At 37.8% G+C, this 21,383-nt stretch overlaps 1 long non-coding RNA gene across 1 annotated transcript in view; it reads left to right on the top strand.

The window, feature by feature from the left end:
• Nucleotides 1–21,383, top strand: part of LOC141420773 (uncharacterized) — a 137,188-nt gene that overhangs the window by 37,933 nt on the left and 77,872 nt on the right. The window lies entirely within an intron of this gene.

A 21,383-nucleotide genomic window follows, 5' to 3' on the forward strand; every position in this document is an offset into this window, starting at 1 on the left:
TCTCTGCCTCCTGAGTAGCTATGATTATAGGCATGAGCCATCAGTGCTCTGCTGTGCCTGTAATTTTTAAAGGTGTTTCATCAGCTAGAGTGGGTCTCCCTGTGGAGATCCACTTGTGTTCATGAAGAGTGGGGAAAGGTGGCATGCACACTCCCAAGACCGCCCCATCTTTATTCCTCCTACAAAATCCTTCAAAAGATGTGATGCTATGCTTAATTACATCACTGACATTTAAAAGATTTTTTCATGGTTATTTTGAAATTAGAGCATATGGTCTAAATAATATTTAAGACCTCGTGCTACTTCAAGAACCTGGGACAGGCGTGGCGTTCATATGTGGCTTCCTGGTCAAGTCATGCAGTGTAGGGATTTTACTTCTAGGCTTTCAGATCACAAGTTTTAGGGAATGAACATTTAATTTACTTCTAAATCAACTTCCCTTGAAATCAATATGTGTTGTTTGAGGAAAGTAGAGGCACATACATACACACACACACACATATATTTGTATTTGTGGTGAGTGTGTCCAGACATGTTTAATAATCTAATAAAAAAGGAACCTATAGGTCTATATTCAAGTATGAGTGCACATATTCATATTTTATGTGGAAGTACAATTGTGACACCAGTGACACTTTGTATTAGAGCGGGACAAGCTGGTGTCACCAAACAAGGAAATTAATTCCCTCAATCCTTAGTCTGCTCATGGAAGCCATGCGATTTATTATAAGCACATTGCCATTCCAAACACAAACAAACAGCATGTGTATCCTATTAGATCTAAATCATAGCAGGGAGCTGAGCTGGAAGAAAATATAGTGCTTCCAGCCTTGTGTGTTCTGAGTTGAACTCATGAATGACTTACTATATGCCTGGCTTCCGTTCCAGTTCTTTATAATTTACACAGGGTTATTATGCATTGTTCCTCTTCCCAAATCTGCTATCTCTAAAAGAGGCCATCCATAATGGACTCAGGGAACTACTCGATCAGTCCAAGAGTGTTCTGTGTCCCACAGGGGAAAAGCAAAGTAAAGATTGGTCACTGCCTAATTGGACAAAGAATGCTGGTCCTGCCCATCATTCCTAAAACTCTACCTATGAAGAGTCTCATGGCTGGTCTCAAGCGGTTCAGAACGGATAATTTGAGCTGTTGTAAAGTTGGGATGCTTAGATGATTAAATTCTTGCAAGCTTGGTGCAAGCTCTTCACACACACACACACACACACACACTCAAAAAGATGCTTTTTATTGAGCACCAGAAAGAAAAGGTTTCTTATTCATCCCCACTAGTTTATTCAGATGAATGTAAGAATTAAAGCTAATGCAAAGGAAAAACAAGAGTGTTTAAAAACTTTGTTCAGAAAAGATATTTTAAAAAATTTTGGATATTGCACACTCACTCATGCTTTTAAATTTAAATATGTTTAAATAATATTTTCCACTTTTTTTTTTTTTGTGAAATTGAGAGTTAAACCCAGGGCTTCATCTAGGCTAGGCAAGCATGCTTCCATTAAGCAACATCTTCAGCCAATATTTTCCACTATAGTAACTCTATTTTTTGTTAAAAAAAACTTACTAATTTATTAAAAACAATACAAGTCATCAGTGGCCAAATCAAAGAAATGCATAAGTCACTGAACGGAGGTGGTAGGAGAGGCAAAGTTAAGTGTGGAGGGATCTGTGTCCTCTCTGCGCACACTCTCTCAGAAATTCAATGTATTCACCAACTGGGAGCTTTCTGAACCCTACTGTTTAGATCTCATGAAGAAAAACTATTCCTATACCTACACAGAAGAGATGATTTGAATTCCACATGATACCAGGTTAACCAGATGAAAAATGAAATATTGATTCAACATCAGTGCAATCAATGAACATACTTTTTTAGGAAACAGCATTTTTATGGAAACTGATACAAGCTCGAATAATAGATGTAGTTAACACTGAACAAATATTTGTTGAATTAGGAAAAGAAGTCAGTGCTTTGTGACATGTCAGAGAATGAAGCTCTGAACAGGCAATATATTTATCGTGATGGAATTTGTTCCTTTATGTATGTATGCTCAGAAATCCAGAGGGTAATATTCAAAGCTAGTTTTAATAAAGAGGATTCTAAGATATATTCTGACCTGTTTTTTTGTTTTTTTGGTAGGGCCAGAAAGGGGACCTGTTAGGGATGTGTTTAGCTGCAAATAACATAAAACTATGTGTTGAAGCACAATTCTGACACCAGTGCCACTTTGTATTAGAATGAGACAAGCTGGTGTCTCCAAACAGGGAAATTAATTTATTCAATCCTTAGTCTGCTCATGGAAGCCATGCAATTTATTATAAGCACATTGCCATTCCAAACACAAACAAACAGCATGTGTATCCTATTAGATCAAGCAGGGTTTTATCTCCTGCGACAAGAAGTTTGGGAGTAGGTAATACAGGGTGGGTGTGGCAGCTCATTCATGCCACCAGGAACCTAAATTCTTTCCATCTCTCTGTTCTGCCAGACATAGTTTTTAGGCTTTTGCCCTCGATCTTGGCATCTTATGATTGCAAGAAAAATGCTTGGCCGCCATGTCTTATGCTAATATTTCAGCAGACAAAAAGGAAAGATGAAGGAGTGAAGAGGGAGGAGGAATGGATGGTGACTATATCAGGAAAGCAACAGCTTTCCCATCGATCCCAGCAGATGTCCGCTTCCATTTCATAGAGCAGGACGGTGCCACCTGATTAGGATGCAAGGGAGTCTGGGAAAACAAGTATTTTTAGCTGGACAGATTGCTGCCTCTCCAAAAAACCAGGGTCCTATTGACAAAGCAAAAGTAAAGAAGGATGTTGGGGAGGCAACTAGCTTATGTTTGCTCTAGGGCTAAAAAAAGGGAATTAGCTTGATTACCAGGACATAAAATCTGAGTAGGACTCCTTTGATTTCACTCTTTCAAAAATTAAATTTAAACTCAGATATAGTTCTGTGGGGCAACAATTTAAGTGACATTTTATTCATGATTGAGTTAAATCAGGCCTTGTAGTTTTCATAAACAGTTTAACAAAAAGGTGATTTCCTGGGAAGAAATAGTTGTTGACTGCACACTGTTTTGAACATTGAATCTTCTGTTTCCTGGACTAACTCCTTACACTTTCTCCTTTCAAAACCATTTTTAAAAACAAAGTAGCTGTCTGAGAAGTATTATAAAAAATTAATCCCAAAATTTGAATGGTTGACACTGTCTGTGTTGTCCCATTTGGGGATTATTTTAAAGTTTAAGGGGATAATTGCCAGTCAATCTCTGCTTTCAATAACTTCAGGAGTGTCCTAAGCAGATAATTTGGAGACAAAGAATCAAAATTCCTAGCTGTTAAGTCACTTATGTGGACAGTTGTTTTTCATGGCTAAGAACCTTGTTTTAATTTACCAAAAGTAATAATGTTCCTTTCTTTAATACTTGATAAGGTACTGGTACAAAAACAGTTGCTCTAGCAGGTGACCAATGTGGATTACGCAATGCCCTATTTTTCTGTTCACAGAAATATAAGCATTTTAATGATGGCTATGAGTTGGAGATGCTTAAAATTTCAGTAAGTTTCTGGCCCGTTCCTCGATTCATCATTTTTTCATTTTTTTCAAAGATTTTATAAATATAATGTAGGGAGATGTTCAGCAGAAAGGCATATATAAACTGATCCTTTGTAAATTTCAGGGACTAGCAAGGGAGGATGGAATAATTCTTTCATGAATGAAACAATGGAGGTGGTTGTTGTGGGTTTTCATGAATGTCGTGCACTCAAAAGGTCTTTACAGTCTTCAAAACAATTTGTCTTCACCTACAAACTACACAGTTTTGCCCTGTATTTATGACTCACCACCCCACTTTCTCCTATAATTTTCCTTCTCTGCATGTAGGCTTAACATTCTTGGCACAGAAGAAAGCTTATGGGAAATATTCACTGACTTCTTGTCATATCAATGTTGTTTTTGCATGGAGCCAGGCTAAGGAGTGTAGCTACAGATCCCAGACAACTTCCTTGATTTTACAAGAAGGGCTCTGAGGGACCCTATTCCTCAGTAATGTAAGCAGAAACTCTCATTCCAAAACCTCACAAAAATGCACATATTCCCCCCCTTTAGTCATGTTGCTTGGAGACCTTACCTTTAGAGAGTCAGCTTGAATTCTAGGCATACCTGGACAAGAGCATCTGGAGGGGCATTGTGACTTCTATTATTTGCTGTAGGACACCCACTTGTGCTTATCTTGTTATTTTCCATGCAAGTACCTTTCTAAAACATTATGTGGGACCTTCCTCTCTGCTGGGCTACATAATGGCCTCAAGGTTTCTCCCTTGGGATGGGTATGGTGAAGAGAAGCAGAGAATAGACGTCAACAGGTCTTTTTAAACAATTGTCAAGGCAAAGGTGCCAAAAACATATGATGGCGAAAAGACGGCCTCTTCAACAAATGTTGCTGAGAAAACTGGATATCTGCATGCAGAAAACTGAAACTAGATCCAGGTCTTTTACCCTGTATAAGTATTAACTCAAAGTGGATTAAAGACCTTATTATAAGACTGGAAACTTTGAAGCTAGTGCAGGAAAGAGCAGGGAAAATACACTAGAACTAATAGGCATAGGCAATGACTTCCTAAATAGAACTCAAATGGCTCAGCAACTAAGAGAAAGGATTGATAAATGGCACTACATGAAATTTAAAAACTTCTGCATGACAAAAGAAATGGTCTGCAAATTAAAGAAGCTGCCCACAGAATGGGAGAAAATCTTTGCCAACTGTGTATCTGACAAAGGATTAATAACCAGAGTATATAGGAGCTCAAAAAACTTAACTCCCCAAAAATCGATGATCCAATGAAGAAATGGGCAAATGAACTAATCAGAGCTTTTTCAAAGGAAGGAGTCCAAATGGCCAAAAGACACATGAAGGAATGCTTGACATCCTTGGTCATAAAGGAAATCAAAACCACATTAAGATTCCATTAGAATGGCTACCATTAAGAACACAAACAACAACAAATGTTGGTGAGGATGTGGGGAAAAAGGAACCCTAATACACTGTTTTTGGAAAGTAAATTAGTACAACCACTATGGAAAACAGTATGGAGGCTTCTCAAAAAACTAAAAATAGAACTGCCATATGATCCATCAATAACACTTCTAAGGATATACCTGAAGGAATGTAAGTCAGGTTACAATAAAGACACCTGCACACCCATGTTTATGGCAACATTAATCACAATAGGTAAGTTATGGGAACAGCCAAGATGCTCCACTACCGATTAATGGATTAAGAAAATGTGGTATTTATATGCAGTGGAATTTTATTCAGCCATAAAGAGTGAAATTTTGTTGTCTGCAAAATGATGGAACAGCAGAACATCATCTTAAGTGAAGTTAGCTAGGTTCAGAAAGCCAAAGGCTGCACATTTTCTCTCATATGTGGAATATAGGCCTAATAAAACACAAACAATATTATGAAAAACAGGTCATGCTAAGGGGAGGTCACATACCAGAGAAGGAGGGTAAAATAAGGATGTTAAGAAGGTGAATATGGTTGATGTACTACCTACGCAAGAATGAATATAGAATTTTTAAACTTTTTGAAATCATCATAAGAAAGGGACTAAGGTAGGAAGGAGAAAAATAGAGGAGATGAATCAATTCAGGTTATAATACATGTATTTGTGGAAATGTTACAAGGAAACCAACGTATAGGTGTCTAAAACAAACAAAAATGTCGTTTTTTTTTAAACAAAAATTGGAAAAGAGGAGAGCAGAACAGGTCCTGAGTGTGTCTGTGTGGGGGGAGGGTTGGTACCAGTGGAAGGGGGAGGAAGTGGGGAAATGGTGAAGGACGGTGAATATGGTGCAAATACTGTGTACGCATGTGTGTAAATGGAAAAATGAGACCTGTTGAAACTGTTCCAGGAATGGGGGTGGTGGAGATGAAGGTGAATGGTGGAGGGGGTGAATTCAACTATGACATATTCGATATATTGTAAGAACTTTTATAAATGCCACAATGAACCCCCGGCATAATAAAAAAATTGTCAAGGGGTGAGGAATGCCAGAGAAGGATTTCTTTGCCCACACATGGAGCAAGTTATCCCAGGCTGTCCCAAATAAACCTCTCCCCTCTCTGTCCCATATAATGCCATCCCTCAGGACTGCCACAAGAATAGACCCGATTAGCAGAGTGTAATTACTTGGGCGGGAATGATGTACTAAGTTATGAGCCTCTTCTCCCAATGGCACGAACTCTTGAATAATTTAGAAGGAGAAGCAATTAAGTACAACAGGCACATCCTAGCAGTAGGACTTTTGCTGGTGCTGGTGAACACCCCACAAGAGAGGGTTAGCACCAGCGAAGAATAGCTTGCTTTAAAGTAGACCAGAATTAGTGCTTCCTGGCTATAAAAAGCTCTTTCAGATACACAGGATGACATCAAAGTCCCACATAGAGAAAAGGAAAAAAGTATGAAGAAGCAACTTTTCTAAAAGTAAATAAAATCAGTAAGCAAGGAAAATGTTCCCCTTATAAAGAGTCTAAAACATGCAGGTTAAAACAATAAATATTTATTTTATATCTCTTAAAGTAATCAACCTTTAAAAATGAAACCAGGTAATGCTTGTGAGATTGTGGAGAAGGCACTGGATTAATTGTAAAATTTCATTGTTTTGTTATATTAAAAGCTTGAGAACTGTTTCTAACCAGTAATCCTATGAAATAATTCACCAAAGTCATAAATACCACACAAAGGAAAAACAATTATCTACAATTCATATACACAGCAAAACTGAGAAACAAATATTTTTCAAAGTATGATAATTGTAAATTATAAAACAGTAAGTCAATAGAGTGCAATGCGTCTTTTGCGATGGATGATTGTAATATGCTACAATATGACACAGGAGACGACAACAAGTGCAGAATTACAGTGTGAGTATGGAATGATAAGGCTGCGTATGCTTGAAACCTAAATGCCCTGAGAAGACTGCCATGGAGATGGCAGCAGTATGTTTGTGGTATATGATTTTCAGTGATTTATTTCTTTTTAAAATCTATTTTAATACATTAAAAAGTTTAAAATCTGCAATGAGTTTGTTGAGAAGCCTTAACTGATTGTGGGATAAACATAAACTCAATTTATTTTTCTTATAGCTCTGTACTATGATGACTGCTCTAGTTTTTGCTGAAGCAATTTCATGGCTTTCTCGTAATTTAAATGATCAGAACAGTCTTAGTTTGTTAGGACTCAGTCCTGGGTATTTTGCAACTTCAGTCTTACAGTCCTTTCAAAAGCTTCAAGATCCGCTCTAACTTTGGTTAGATTTATGGTTCATTTTCTCTGCCTGTTCTTTGCTTCCTTCCTTAAGTGGTTTTCCTCAACAAAGCAGTGCTTCATCTAATACTATGTGGCCACAGTTCTGCTTTGGTTTCTTTGAGGGTTCAAAAGTAGTCCCTCCATGACCTCCTGAAATGGGAGATCCAGATTGGTCTCCATGACTTCCCTGGAACCTCCATCCCTCTCTTAAGCCATCCGCTCAACAGCTCCTTACTGCTGGGTTCCTTTTAGTAGACAGCCTTCTTAGGTTGATACCAGCGTGATACCTCGAACCCAGCTGTTCTACTCAGGGGCCACATAGGAAAGAGTGGATTATCATCCACATCTAACAACAGAATTCAGGTTGGCTTTTAAATAATTTTTGCCTCTTTTCTTTCATACCATTTTTCTCTTGCCGTTTATCCATAGCTACTCAGCTATGTATTCGAGGGTTCAAAAGTAGTCCCTCCATGAACTCCTGAAGTGAGAGATCCAAATTGGCCTCCATGACTTTTATTTTTTTTTTTTCTCCATGACTTTTATATATAAATTAGCAGCAGTTGCCAACTTAATGGGGAAAGGACTACTCGGGCAGTCATCGAGATCAGTTCTCCTAGGGCCTTCCTCTGCTTTGGCTTCCCACACAAGGCAGCTGCTGGGTGTTCAAGCCTTACCCCTCTTGCTCCCATGCATTTCCCACACGCAGTCTATCTCTCAAAGTGACAAGGCTGATTGTGGTTCTGGTCTTTGTGGAAAAACTCCTCTGCAAGCCCGGTGAAGAAGACGCTGGCTCTAATTACTGATAATTGCTTTGAACTTAGCATGTGGGGTGTTTAAGGTACCAATTTTAGCACTCACCACCTAAAAGCCAAACTATCATTAAAAGATAGTTAAAGTGTGGTTAGTATATAGTACCAAGGGAATAACTGAGATTCATTCATACCTGTAAATACAGTGTCATGCATATTTGTTGTCTGAATGATTAATTTTTTTAAAAACACACTAATTAAAAATCTTTTAGAAAGCATCTCAAAAGCATTCTAATCCAGTCGAGAGAGAGAGAGAGAGAGAGAGAGAGAGAGACTGACTTTTTTTATTCTTATTTAACAACTTCCAAAAGAAAAACTTTACCTTAAATCTTTCGATTTTAATCCAAAATGCTATTCTAATGGGCTTATTTATCTGGATTCCAACAAGTACTGTCTAGTTTTTCTTATGGATTTTTTTCTTCAAATGTACATCATAGGTTGATTTTTTTTTAATTTATCAATTTGACATACTAACTTAAAATACAGCACTTCCCTTAAGACTGAATGTCTTTGAAAATAGGAAGCTTGAGGTTCAAATAGCTTAAGGCTGAATGAGAAAAATGGCCTGTGTTAATATCAGCAAGCTTGTTTTACTTTTGATCTCACGCAGACAGAAAGTCATGTCTCAGAGGTGAAACTGTTGTGTATTATCAACAGCCCTACGTTGCTCTTACATTTTGAAGTGTAAGCTACTAACGATGGCTCCTTACTTAGAACTGTGCATTCAGTTTTACTAGACTGCCTTTAAAATAATATCTAATATCTTTATAATTGGATATAATAGACTCAGTAAACTATAAAAAATTACCTCCCAGACAGATCTATAGTAGCTGCTATGAAAAACCAACTCTGGGAAACAAGAACTGATGGGTCTGTTGACTATAATTTTGGCCTATTCATAGCACCTAGCTCCCAAGACATAATAGCCCAACAATATTACTAGATATAAGTGCCAGGCACCGGTGGTCATGCCTGTAATCCCAGCTACTCAGGAGGCAGAGATCAGGAGGGTCGCAGTTGGAAGCCAGCCCAGGCAAATAGTTCACGAGACCCTATCTCAAAAACCCCTTCACAAAAATAGGGCTGGTGGAGTGGCTATGGGTGAGGGCCCTGAGTTCAAGCCCCAGTACTGCAATATATGTATATAAACAGCTGACCTACCTTGAAAATGGTAAGAGACTCAGGTATATTTTAGCAGCCAGAATTTAACTGCATGTTGAACTACATGTACATAAACCTTCTCATTTCTATTGTCTACCTGTGATCACTTTGTTATCACAACAGGAAATTAAAGAGTCCAGACCACGAGCCTCCTAAGAGTCCAGGATCAGTCCATCCTGGTGTTCTCCCTATTTGTGTTGTACCCTGAACTCCAGATCTTCTTGGACAACTAACTTTCTCTTCCTGCAAACTGGCGATGTCTTGTTACAACTTAACTGAAGTTCTGTTACTCGGACATGGCTTCTCTCCTGGTGTCAGTCTGCCTGGGTTCTCTTCCTCATTCCACACCTCAGAGTAATACGCCACAAAGAAGTAGCTTACTGGTTAGGAATAAATGCTGGTAAGCTCACTCATGTTTCTCTTGTGAGATCAGTAGGTAGAGGCTAGCATTAGCTCAGCTTTGCCAACGTGATTCCAGTGTGTTCATGATAAACATGAACTCTGGTACTTGCCTCCCCCCTACTTGGCTACGAATGTTAATTCTCAGAAATTCAACCCCCAGAAAGCGCTGAATTTAAATAGCAAGAACTAATAGAAGTCTTATCTACAGCTCTGAGAACAACGACTAATTATATAGGTCTTTGACATTCCAGTTCCAATCTGTTAAAAAAGAAATGTCTCTACTTCAGGAAGCCAGTCCAGAAATTCCAAACTTTTGTGAGTCATGGTCTTTTTGAAGCCACATTTCCCATACATTTTACATTGTCACTGTATGAATTCTCTGTTCCTTTGATGTACTCAGTAATTTATTGCTCTTTGCATTTTTCTTGTGACATGGGATCACAGCTATAAGGAACTGACCATTGATTTCACATAACTTGGGCTTAAGTATGATAGGAAAAAAGTACAAACAGTCTTGGCCTCTAATTATTTTACAAAAGGTGCTCTGTATAACAATCCTTATCCACTCAAAGAATATAAAAGAATAATCTTGTAATGAGAAATTTTATGTAATGAATATTTTCTGAATGAAATTTTTCTGCTTGTAACAATTATCACTAAGCAACAGACTCACTTGCTGCTTATAATAATGATCTACAGATGAATTCATCACAATTTTGCTTTATCTCTTCAACAAACAGTAATTACACAGAACCACCCCTAAAGTTTTGCCAAAACCACTACAGCCAGGGAAAAGGACCCAAACAACAAGAGTTTGATATCACCAATCATAAACAGTTATTTACCTAAAGCTCAAGGCTTCTCCCACTCTTCCTGACCGCAAAACCTCCTTTTCTCCTCATAAACTAATTCAGAAACAGAGTGGGACTAGGAATAGGAATCCCATCAGATTCTTTTCAACTTTACCACTTGCACATGGCATTTAATTTCAAGCAAGATGTCATCATGAGACACATAGGGTACCTCATACAGTTGTTACGATCCGTCAAACCGCAGCACACTGGTGACAGGTAAGAGCCATCGTGCATGTGTGTGCATGTGTGATATGTTGTGATCCATGAGGAAAACTGGGCAAAGACACTATGTTTTTCTCACCAAAAGAAACCTGACACCTCTCTGTAAAACAATGGTACTTTCTATGAGTACGTAAAATTACCTGGACTAGTGGGAAATATTTTAAAAGATTCCAATACTGGAAGCTAGGTCAGATCTGCTTTTTTTCAACTTTTGGTAAATAACTAGGATGGAGGGAATACATCAACACACACATTTAAAAATTTGTGTTTTATGAAATTAAAAAATTATTATTATATATTATAATGACGTATAATAGAAATATATATGCTAGAGATTGAACACAGAGCCTTGCACATGCTAGGCAATCTGTCAACCACTGGGAGACATCAGTATTTTCCAATATTGAGAACCCAAACAATGGAAAGGAATCATGATAAGGACCTTACATGCTTCTGATCATTCTCTCCCATTTGTTATGGTTTTCACATTTTCATTTTCTCTTTTAAACATAAATTATTAGCTGCTGTTACTTTTCTATGGCCAATAGGTATTTCTCTATACTAAAATTTTGCTTGTTTTGTTCTCACACACATGGCACATATATTCCTTTAGGGCTCACTTTCCTTCTCAAAGAAGCATTTCCCCAATAGTGCTTTCATAAGGAGGGTGTCTGTCTGTCTGTGTGTAGTAAACTCTAAGTCTTTGTAAGTCTGTTAATGTGTTGGTTTTTTCCTAATTCTGAAACAATACAATATAAAATTTTAAGTGAACATCTTTTTATCTCAGTGGTTTTAATGTGTCATTTTGGCTTCTATTTAATGTATTTTCATTTCTTTGTAGTTTAAATGTTTTCTATACTAAGTTTTAACATGGCCTTTTAAAAAATCTTTGATATTTTGCAGTTCATCGGGGTATCAGTGTGGGTGAGTTTCTACCTTGCTGTTTGGAATGTATTCTCTATTTCATGTCTTCTTCAATTTTAAAATGTTCTTAGCAAGTATCTCTTCAAATAATGCTTCCCCTCCATTTCCTCTATTTTATTATGCTAGAACTTTCATAAGATGAATGTGGGAGGCTTTTCATTCTGAAAATTGCTCTTTTTACTTTAAAAATCTTGTTTCTGGCATATTAGGTGGATTTGTCACTCCTTTTCTTATTCCTTTCCCTGTTGTCTACTAATTCTGTCTTCAATATATCCAATGTAGTCTTGTCTACCTATTGCATTTTTATTTTGTTAGATATATTTTTAATTGGTCATTTTATATGAAATACTATTTTTCCATTTGATCATTAATTTCCAAGTAGATATTAACTCATTTATCTTTATAAACATGCAAATATATATATTTTAAAGTCTATCTATCGTCTCTGTGAAATTAGTCTTGTGTGAAGCAAATTTAGGTCCTGATTGTGTTTATCAGTGCTGGGGTTTGAACTCAAGCTCTACACTTGAGCCATGCCTGCAGCCTGTTTTGCTATGGTTATTTTGGAGATAGGATCTTGCTTTTTGCCCAGGCTGGCCTGGACCATGACTTTCCTATTTTAAACTTCCCACCACTGCACCAAGATATTAGTTGAGATGGGGTCTTACAAACTTTTTGCCTGGGCTAGCCTCAAAGTTCAATCACTTCAATCACTCAGCCTCCTAAGTAGCTAGGATTGCAGGTATAAAACCACATCACCCAACTTGTGGTTTCTTTCTTATTGGGACATTTTCACTTACGTGTTGAAACATTGGTTTGCAAGGTTTTTTTGAATGGGAAAATTGTTTGGTTTCTTTCTCTCTTTGGACATAGCCTCTCCCTCTCTAGAAAATTTGTGGAGTCCCCAGCCAGGATCCTTCTTGGCAAATATTTACATACTTTCCTACATTTTCTACCCTTTTATTTATTTGGGGGTTATGTGACTAGTTTGTTTTATTCAAATCCCCCAAACAGTTAAGGGTATATGTATGATAGCCAGGTTTTCTGTCTCATCAGTGGATGTAAAGAGTGGCAAAAATGCTGTACACTTGTGATATGAACATGGACTAAAACTTTGATGAGTGAATTTGTTGAAATTTTGTTCTCATTTGGCAGTGTAGCTGTGCCTACCTGATAGACCATGCAGCTCATCCCTGCCACAGCCTGTAACCTCTAATTATGGTTCAAAGCTACCATCCTTTTGCCATTTGAGATATCGAAGATTCATTCACCAAGCCAGCAGGCAAGTTTTTCAGTTATTTAAGGCCGAGCCCTTCTTCAGTCTCAAGTTGTGCAGCAGCTCACTGGGAACATTGTGCTTCTGAAGTTAAGCTGCCTGTTGCCAGTCTGCTCTGAGCCTGACATTCAGCAAACAGGTAGGGCTTTAGCTCTACTCAATAAATTTCTTGTCCACAGAAATCTTATTTAAAAAAAATATGGCAGTCTCTATCCCACCTTCCTTTTTTCAAACTTGCTATATGTTTAGCGTAGAAGAGGTATCTAGTCACGAATTAATTTCACCAGTTTACTTGAATATTTTCTAAGTGCAACTCTCATCTACAACTTGAAGGTTAGCATTTATGAAAAGCCATGGCAGTTCATGTAGGCCATTTCTGACTCTGTTGGGGATGGGACAATGTGCAGCTGTCCTGGCTGTGACTTCTGGAGTCCTTTGGAGTTGATGAAGTTCTTGGCTTTTGGTGTGCATTCACCATCAGTTGTCCATTTCATACACTGACGACTTTTATGATGCTTTTTATAGGTGTTTTGGAACCTGTGTTGGAAGCAATAGGCTAGACTGGTGATTCTCAAACTTGACTGATGTATGGTCTTCTTTTGAAGGTGAAAAAATGTCAAAGACCTCCTCAGTATTGATTAAAATTAATTTTATAAATATTATTAACTTATTTAAATACATAAAAACAAAACTAGGCATACACCTCCTATGACTAGATTTCAGATACAACTAGAAAACAAAAACCTACAAATCAAATACAGATGAAACTATAAAACTAATAAGACTCAGAATAATGCATTTATTTCACACAGTAGATGATGTAGGTTGCTTACAATGCTAATATAGCAGTAACTGTTAAGGTCCATTGTGTTACATGGGTCATGGCAGAAAATGAATGGCGTTTCAGGAGTATATGAAGAAAGTTTAATAAAGGAAATATATGCAAAGGTGTGGATTGGCTTAGAAAAAAACAAAAGAGAGTTGAGGAATAGTAACAATGAAGAGCCATTGTCACCTGCTGGACTGTAGAGGCAGATGACAAAATAGAATTTGGAGAATGTGGCTTTAGTTGTAAGAGAGGAACAACATAGAGAAGCTTTGTCTTTATTAGAGGGAAAGAATCAACTTGCAGGTAACCAGCTGGGAGAAAGCTGGCAAAATAAACACCATGACCTCACTTTTCTCAACCTCAGGCCACTGACTTAACATTAGGTGAACCCAAACAGAAACAAGAGAGCAAGGAAGCTTTGTGTGAAAGTCATGAGCACAGACCAGAGAGGGCAAGCGTAGGAGTAGTGTAGAGAAGCAAAGTGAAACATCCATTTGTATAATTTTGGATTCTGTAGCCAGGTATATTGTGATGACAAAATCTCCCACAACTTAAAAAAATTCAGGTGAGTGCAAAAATTTTGCCTTTACCTTGGCATGAATACAGATTTACATTTGAGGTTTCCTTATTAGTCTACAACATATTAAATTATAAATAATACCACGACAGTGATAAACAGAAAGAAGACAGGAGCCCTGAATTTTGTGGTTATATTCCAATTGTAATGTGACTATTCAGTAGGTCCTAAATATGTGTTTAAAATTGTCACCCAAATTAATTTGAAGCATTTCTTAAATGCTAAAATAAGCAAATAACAATAACAAGAGAATCCTCAAGGAGATCTTTGGATTGTGCCAGTATATCCACCCAAGCACATGGACCTCATTTAAGAGTCCTTGAGCTAAACTCATGCTTCAATGGGGTAAGTTCTCAGAGCTCCTGAAGAACCCTCACCCATCATAGCATGGGGAGGCTGAGCTATGCCCAGGAGCAGTCTGTTGAGTTATTTTCATGCAAATCAGGAGCTTTACCCAGTATCCAGAGTCACAACTCATTTCAAGGATATGGCATTCAACAGGCACACGGAAGGCAGAGAACAGACTTGGGCTCGCACAAGACTTCCCACCAGAAACAAGAATGATACACAACTCAGAATTATATGCAGAATCTCTAATGAGGATTGCCAGGTAGTTCCCACAGTGAAGAATATGTAAGTGAGGCAGTATCTCCACGTCATGCTTCAGAGAGTTGTATAGCTTGCACTATTCTCTGGGGAGAATGTAAATCCATGGAGTGGAGGCTTGTCTACCCTAAGCAATGCTCAAGCAAAGACATCCTGCATTATTAGTCTATGTACCTAGAAGCCCAGTTACCATGTTTGTAAAGATATTAGACTGAATCACGGCCTTCTTAATTTTTCTAGATACATCTTCATAGTTATGAGGAAGGAATGGATCACAAGACAATTGCTTCAATGTCTCATCCTCAAACATTTCCCTGATTGTGCCAATCTTACAGGCTCTTTTGATCACTCTGTTCTTCTCCCATATCACTACTTTTTAATCCTTCTGTTATATTTATTGAAATGATCTTCTCCCCTTCTAAAAACCAGCAGAAGCAATACAATTTGTTCATTCTTGGACACTAACAGTACTTTGCAAAGTATTTTCAATGTAAGAGTTAATTAATAAATAGTAGGAGAAAATAATGAAGGGCTTATACTTGCTGTTGGGTTAAGGAGGATCGGGAGGGTAGAGACATGGCTTAAATTGCATACTCAGATGTCATGATGTGAAGATCTTTCTGCCACCGAGGTGGGAATAATGCTCTTTAAGTAAATTCAACGTATAATTAACTGTACCCATGTAGATTCTTTGTGAGCACATGGTATGATGACTGTATTTGTGTTACAGGTCATGGAGAGCCAAATCAGACTTGTCCAAGGGCTCTAAGGGGAAAGAGTAGCCACGGCCACTCTAGCATCATTCCACTTGATGCCTGCCTGCCATGTAGGCTGATGAAAGATTTTATAACTAGGAGCTAAATTTCTACCCCACACATCTCATAAGCCTAAAGTTCTTAAATTTTATATTTCCTCAATGGTGTTTTGGGTGCCCAAGGTATCTGTGCATTCTGCTGTGATTTAGATATATATGAAGTAAATGGCAAAAATATCGCAGCCTACTTATGTTTTAAAACTACAGAAAGAAAAAAAAAACCCACTCTGACTAATTGAGGCTGTTTTGGATTTTGAAACTAACAAATTTTCTGTAGGAAGACTGATGATCCTTGCCAATGTGTAAGAATTTTATACCCAGCAAAGGACCTGTGTGGGAAAACAGACCCTTGGTTTTTCACAGAACCAAAAATATTGCACGGTTAATTATTTTAAATCTACTAAGAGTAAAAAAGGAAGTAGGGGAAATAGAGGCTAGGAAGAGAATGCCCAAGTTGGACATTTTCTGCAGAAATCTTTTCAAAGCTTGGTACTGCTGACTTGCTGCAGTGAGCGTCTGTCATTGCTGCTGAGAAGAAAGGATCTGCTTAAGGACAAGACAGTGAAACTTGGGCTTCCACCTACATGGGCCCCACTTTCCTTTCTTCTTTTTTTTGTGGTACTGGGGTCTGAATTCAAGTGTTCCTATGGTTTGTGTTTATTGGTCCCTTGTCTTTTTGCTTTAGTTATTTTTCAGATAGGATCTTATATACATATATATATATTTTTTTTTTTTTTTGCCCGGGCCAGCCTCAAATGGAGATCCTTCTACTTATGTAGGTGTATGCCACCACACCTATACTGTTTTGTTGAGATGGGGTCTCACTAACTTTTTGCCCAGGCTGGCCTTGAACCACAATCCTCCTGATTTCTGTCTCCTAAGTAGCTGAGATGACAGGTGTGAGCCAAAGCACCCAGCCCCCACTTTTTCGTTCACTTCTCCATTTTGCCTGTTCAGTGAACAGGGTCCTACTGCTCTTGGACATGACCTGCACATTCCTGCCTTACTGAAAATGTTTTCTGCTTCTGATGGTATTCCTGTTGCATTTCAAATCCCAGCTCAGACTCCACCACCTTCTTTACTTTCCAATCATTCCGTCCTTGTTTATAATTTCACAGTGCTTGGCAATTCATTTATGGATCTTATGGCTTTACCACTTTGTGTTTCATAGGCTTTTTTTTTTAAAAGGTAAAATTCATGTAACATAAAATCAACTTTGCATTGGCCATTGTATATCTTCCTTGTAGCTCTTCCATGATTGCTATGTCATTTATTATCTTTCTTCTGATACTACAAGGTTTTTGAGGGCAAGAAGTGTGACCTCTCAGGGGATCTAGTAAAATGATTTGGGTACCCTAAATGCACAACAAAAACTTAATGACCCCTTGAATTTAGAAATAACAGCAAAGTTTGTTGTGTTGCCTCATTCAGCCCTGAGATGAAGTTCTCACATCAGATAACTTCTATGTAAAACAAATCAACTCTTCTTACTCAGGACGTCAGTCAACTCTCTGCTAAGAGATCTATCTGACCTTCATGGCCATCTGAGCTGTTGACCATATAGTGTACTTCCTCCTTGTTGAAACATTTTCTTTATCTGGTTTCTAGAATGCCCCTCTTCCCTAGATTTATCTCCTGCTCTCCCAGTCACCGTTCTTAGTCTCCTTTCCAGACTTTTGCTTTCTGATGATCACTTAAAGATGAACATTTCCTGGGTGCTTGCCCTCAGCCTTCCCTTTCCACTGGTGCCAGTGCTTCCCAATGCTTGCCTTCAAATGGGGTCATTTCATGATAAAGTCATTTTGCATTGATGGGAAAGGTAATGAGTCTCTTGCATACTTTAACTGGTAGTTGTGTGGAAGGATTGCCCTTCATGTTAAGATTATATTACCCATACTTTTAAATGTAGAAATAGCTATTGTATCCTTCTATGAAATAAAGATGGAGCATATGGATAATTATATATTTTTTATTTGTCAAAGATAAAGTAATAACCTAGCAAAACTACCAACTATGAAAAATATACTATACATATGCAAATCGATGTGATCTACCTTTATAGCAAAATGAAGACTAAAAACCATATGACCATCACAACAAATGACATTTTCATAGAAATATTAAAGAATTCATATGGGACCATGAAAGTCCCTGAACAGCTAAAATAATCTTGAGAAAGACAAACAAAGTTGTAGCTATTGTACTTTTATATCTAAATTATATTTAGATATAGTTGTTCATATTTGTAGGTTCTACATTCAAAGAATCAACCAAAGATTGAAAGTATGTGAAAAAAAGCATTTGTATTGAACATGTGCAGATTTTTTTCTTCTTATTACACAATGCAGTATAACAACTCTTTACATCATTTACACTGAGCAAGGTATTGTAAGTGATCTAGAGATGTTTAAAAATACTGTGTACAGGAAGATATGTATAAGTTATACGCAAACACTATGCCCTTTTTATTTTTGAGACACGGTTTTGCTCTGCAGCCCTGGCTGGCTTCAAACTCTCAATCCTTCTACCTCAACCTCCTGAGTTGGGATTAAACTATTATGCCATTTTCATATGGGACTTGAACATCTACAGACTTTGACTGATTGGTCCACCATCCCCTGAGGAGATGGAAGAATGACTATATACTTCTATACTTATTCCTTGACCAAAGAAACAGAACTGATAGAATGAGAGAAAGAGACAGAGAGAAGGAGACAGAGAGGGGGATTTATTGCTCATATGATTATGGAGACTAAGCAGTCCCCCTCTACAAGCTGGTATAGTTCAGTTTGGGTCCAAAAGCCTGAGAGAGGTGAAACATTGGACGTCAAAGCCTAAGAGTCCTTGGCACCACAGGTCTATGCTTGAGAGTCCCAGAACCCAAGAACCTGGTGCCATGACGTTCAAGAACTTGACAAGATGGATGCCCTAACTCTAGAAGGTGGGCTTCCTTTCTGTCCATCATTTCCTTTTAGCCAGGCCCTCAGCGCATTGTATGACATTGGTGAGGGTGGATTTTCCCCCGTCCATTTATTCACATACTAATCTCTTCTAGAAACACCTTCACAAACGCACATAGATACAATGCTTTGTCAATCATCTGGGTCTCCCTCAACATAGGAGCTAGTCAAAAACTGACACCAGCAATGCTAGGAATCTCTCTGTATAGCTGTCCTTATCTCAACTAGCAAAAATGCTATATCTTTCTTATTATTGCTCATTTCTACTCATCAATGGAACTGGAGAAAAGAGCAGAACAGGTTCTGCCTGGAAGCGAGGAGGGAGGGGGAAGAGGGTGGGGGAGGGGGGAGAGAGTAGGGGAGATGAGCGAGGGTCGGGGAGAGGGGTGAGGGTGGGGGCGGGAGCAAGGGGGAGAAATGACCCAAACAATGTATGCACATGTGAATAAATGAATAATAATTAAAAAAACCTGATACCCAAAATTACACTTCACACTAGTCACTTTATTCAGACATAACTTTAATTGTCATACACACCATAATGACCTCTAAGTTATAAATGCCTCTATAGGCTCAAATATGTACATCATCTCTCTAAGTAACGCTCCTTCTCTATTCCATTAGGTTTTTGTTTTATCGCGTAAAAGATAATTACCTCACTGCCCACCTGCACACCTCCTTCCCTCTTCCCACATTTTACATCTTATTGAATGGTATCACCTGGTCTCCTAAATCAGAAACTAGGAAATCCCTCTTGGCTCCCACCTTCTGCAACATATTTCCAATTTCTTTCATTCTTATCTTTGCAATATTTCTGTAGATGACCTACTTCACTTAATTCCATATCTTCCCGATGCTACTTTAACCCAGACTACTGTCAGCAATTCATCATCCATTCACCATACATTTTCAGTCTGCTGTGTACCAAACATTGGAAGAGCAGCATAAAAACAGTAGGAGAGCCTATTTTGCAGGAACAGTCTTGAGATGCCTTAAAATGTAGTCTAGGTTATGATTTATTTTCAAATCATAGGTGTTTTGAAAAATTTCCCATGCTTGGTGGGTGCTGTATATATTTTAATGATTGACAATTGAGTCTTTTGGTTTGGGGAGATTTAAAGTGCATGACTTTGTGTTTAGCAAAGAATTTATTCCCTATACTTGGACTGTTGCCTAAGGAAATTCCCTTAATCTCTACTCTGGTTTCACTTTTCAAAATGGAATGGTTTTGTAGGAGACTGTGGGAAGTTAGTTGGTTGCTGTGATCCAAGAACTCTATGCATGAAAATTAAAAATACAGATTTGTTTATTTGTTTATTCATTAAAAAGTCTTGAGCAATGAGTTCCATGTCTTAGGTATAATCGTCCATGATTATTAATGTGTATTTAAGTGCATTTCAATGCTGCTCTTTATTCTCTTGCTTCTCAAAAAGCTTGGGACAAAGAGTAGCTGTTAAAAGACTTTGGCCCAGGTAGCATATCAGGACCATGAAGAAATTGGGAACAGACTCGTTATGCTTTATACTGTAGTTTAAAGCAAAGAGTTTGTAATATGCTGCTTCTCCAAAGTAGGGCTTACAAAAAATGGAGGTCCTACCTGGGAGAAAGGCCAAGGTCCTGAAGGAAAAGAAGTTTCTGGCTGGGTTCCAAGGAGGCAGAAAGAAACAGGAGGCCTATTACACCATCTGCGTTTGTAACCTTGCATTGAATTGTGTCCAGTACTTGATATTTTAAGAGAAAAACACTTATATTTTATATGTTGTGTTTTCATTTGCTAAATAATTAAAATATGGAAACTATTCCTCCCACTACCTTTTATTTTGGCATCATTTTTCCCCTCTTGGAACATGATTCTTTCAATTTTCTTAACTAGAACAGACCTTGAAATATATTAATAAAAATATTTTTTCTGCTAAAGGGCTCAGGTGTATGAGATTTGCAAGCTTGTAGGCAACATGGGTGCTTTGCAAAAATTCGGTTTTGATAGAGTGTGCCTAGAAGATCTAGATAGGTTTTCAAAAAGAGAAGAATGTTAGGATCTCTATCCTAATATACTTCATGTACAGTAATGGTCTGGAGATGTACTACTAGGATTTATATTTTTGCTAGGGGGTTGATTTTTTTCTTTTCTTTTTTTTTTTTTTTTGCAGTGCTTAGAACTGAACACATAATGGGTTGATTTTTGTTTGCTATATCAGTTATATTCTGAGTCAAGAGATGTCAAGCAATGGTAGGTGAAACCAAGAAGTGGAACAAAATACTCATAGGGAACAATTTCCTCAACTTTCAGGATAGGCACAAGGAGTTCTCTGTTACAAGGAACTATCATGTTACAGATCCAGAAAGTTGCCCTTAGTTACAGCATTTGTTAAGTGTACCCAATGGCGTGCCTTATTTCTGAGTTGATGATCTGGGACAGGCTGTTCTTGAACAACATTCTCCAGTCAGGTGTGAAAAAGGGGAAGAGTTTATCTTCAATGACTATTAAGACACTACCAGCTTTCCTGCTTCATAGATTTTTGGAACTATATTGGGACTATAGAATCTTAGTATTTTTATACTGAAAGGGACTAATTTGATCAAATTGTTATGGTATGGAACTTAAATGTTCCCCCAAAACTC

This window comes from Castor canadensis, chromosome 2 (assembly GCF_047511655.1).
Source record: "Castor canadensis chromosome 2, mCasCan1.hap1v2, whole genome shotgun sequence".
NCBI classification, from domain to species: domain Eukaryota; kingdom Metazoa; phylum Chordata; class Mammalia; order Rodentia; family Castoridae; genus Castor; species Castor canadensis.